Raw genomic sequence first — 3,063 nt, forward strand, 5'->3', positions numbered from 1 at the left:
ATAATATATATATATATATATATATATATATATATATATACGAGAAAAAGAAAACGGAGAAATTGAGACATAGGCATCAATTTATTGGAAAATATTCAATTCCAAATAAAAAACAAACTCTTAGCACCTAGTATTATTTCCATGCCTAATTAATTCATTTTAAGAAATTAAATTATATTAATTTAAATTAAATTAAAGATTCCTATTGACTATAGCTGATTAGACATTTCTTCAGTTGAAGAATTCAATTGAGACGAGTTACATTTGAATCTGTTAGTAGATCACTGATAGACTCAGTTACGTGCGTTTTTACACCCACCCAATGTATTTAAAAAGACATTACTTAGGTATATGCAAATCTGCTTAATGCATTTGTGCGCGTGCATATTTAATGTGTTGAAACACAAAAGTAGCCGTTAGCTTAAACGATACTTCGAAGTGGATTACTTTAACTAGAAACTAAAAACATTATTCTTCCATTATATTATAACTTATGATAGATCAAAATGTCAGTAAAATATTTAATCACTTAAGAAAATTATTATAAGCTACCCAGTTGCAATCTCTTGTAATTATAGTTAAATAATACATTATCATTATTATTTTTCAATTAAAATCATAGCTGCCTAAATTACATATACGAAATATCCAATTACCCCAGACAAAAAGTCCATTTCGCAATATTCAATAGGAGCTTAATTTAATTTAATTAAATTTCTCAAATTGAATTAATTGGGCATTGAAGCAATTGTAGGTGATAAGAGTTTGTTTTTGTTTAGAATTAAATATGTTCTAATAAATTGATGGCCATATCTCAATTTCTCCGTTTTAAATTTCTCGTACATAAACAATAATATAGCCTTATCCATCAATGCAAAACTAACATCTTTGGTTTTTCACTGATACACTGGATAAAACCGGGGAACTTGGATGCTTACATCCCCTTAGGAGGACTTTATATCCTTGATTTAGTTATATATATATATAAACAGAAGACGAAGACAGGTGTGTAAACAACAAACAGGTGTATTTAACGCTACAAAAGGTGGGAAAGTCTTATATATATATATATATATATATATATATATATATATAAACACAAACACATATGCAAACACACATGCACACACACATACACACAAACATACATGCATATCAATGCATACACATATACATATATATACATACACACACATATATATGTATATATATATATATATATATATACATACACACACACATATATATATATATATACACACACACACACATGCATAAATATATATATATATATATATATATATATATATATATATATATGCCAATCTTCTGAACACTCTCCATATGACAAATTACACTCAGTGGATTCGTTAACACCAAACTTTCATAGAAGGCGCTTGATCAAAGTGCAGCACAGTGAGTAAAATTCCAAACCACATTATTATGAAGCAAACTTCTTTTTTTCCTTACTGCCATACTTCCGTCTGTAGAATCCCGTAGAATTATGGAATACGCATAATCGTATATTCTGTAGATATCGCTGATAAACTCATGTAATATAAATACTTTCATTGACATGAAAGTATTCGTATTAATTTTACTAAAATTGATAGTATTAAAATCTTATATGGCTTCGTCTAACAGAATAATATCTGGTTATATAATCTAGCTATGTGAAATGTTTCATAATTTCTACATTTCAAAACATCACTTGGAAATATTTCAACATACTTGTACAATAGTAATACTTGAAGCTGTGAAACTAAAATAAGTTCTTGCGTCATGAGAAAAGATAAATTTTAATGTATCAAGTAGGAACCTTGTTCAGAGAAGTATTAAAGTGAGGCATATCAGATGACTGCCATTGAGATTGCTACCTTACAGTATTTTGTTTGTGAGTTTTTAACAACCGGTTCTGCTTCGGATTTCAAAATTCCAAAGCATGATACGTGAAATGTAATCAACGTATGCAACTTATTCAAATATACCTTCGAAATATGTCGATAGATAAATATTTCACTGAAGAAATCTACACATTAATGAAGCTGCATGTCAACACTTACTATCTTTTCGAAAAATTATTTTATGGGTCGTAAATAGTATAAGGCCTCGTGTGTCTGCAGTCAGGTTTAAAACCATTATGTGATCAACTTCGTTATTTATTGTGGTGTCGAGAAACAAGTCGAAGCTATCGACAAAATACCATATAAATTCATAATTTTCTATCAGATTCAGGAGGCAATCTTTAAATATATCCGTAACTTCTTATTACTACTGCTACTACTACTCTCAAAAACTCTTTCAGATTATTCCAAACTCGCAGAGGGCATCCAAATAATTCGAAGCAAGACTTTGCTGGAATCTTGGAAACATTGTAATGTAGGATTTGGTGAAGGTTTCATATTTAAGGAACAGACATTCTTTCTTTGACATTTTCTTGCAAGGTTATTTTATTCGTGTTTGTCTGGATATTACAACAATGCACGTCTATTGGAGAGTGTTCAGTGATTCTCTCTCTCACACACACACACATACAGGCACATATATATTCCCGTCCACGCACACGTATCTCACGCTTACTCACACTCACCGTCTTTCTCTCTCTCACTCTCACACTTTCTCTCTCGCTTTCCCTCTGCGGATGCGTGTGTGCGCGTGTGTGTGTATGCGAATCTGTGTGTTATGATTTAATTGATACTAAGACGATATTTTGTTGTTTTAAATCATGAATTTAAGTCGACCACAATATATTTTATACACAGAGTTCATATATTTATGTAATTAGTAATAAATGTTATAGATGACCAAACTGCCTTCTTTTTACCACCGCATCTTCAAAAGAGGAAAATAAGGATATTGTGGAGGCATTGTGATAGTATACGCTAAGATGGAGTTACACCAGGTGTCAGATCCAAATTACAAATGCAGAGTGAGAAAAAGAAAGGAAGATAGACCTATCTATCTATCTACCTATCTATCTATCTATCTATCTCGCCATCTATCTATCTATCTATTTATACATACATACATACATACATACATACACTCACACACACACATACA

This window comes from Octopus bimaculoides, chromosome 16 (assembly GCF_001194135.2).
Source record: "Octopus bimaculoides isolate UCB-OBI-ISO-001 chromosome 16, ASM119413v2, whole genome shotgun sequence".
In the NCBI taxonomy this organism is placed as follows: domain Eukaryota; kingdom Metazoa; phylum Mollusca; class Cephalopoda; order Octopoda; family Octopodidae; genus Octopus; species Octopus bimaculoides.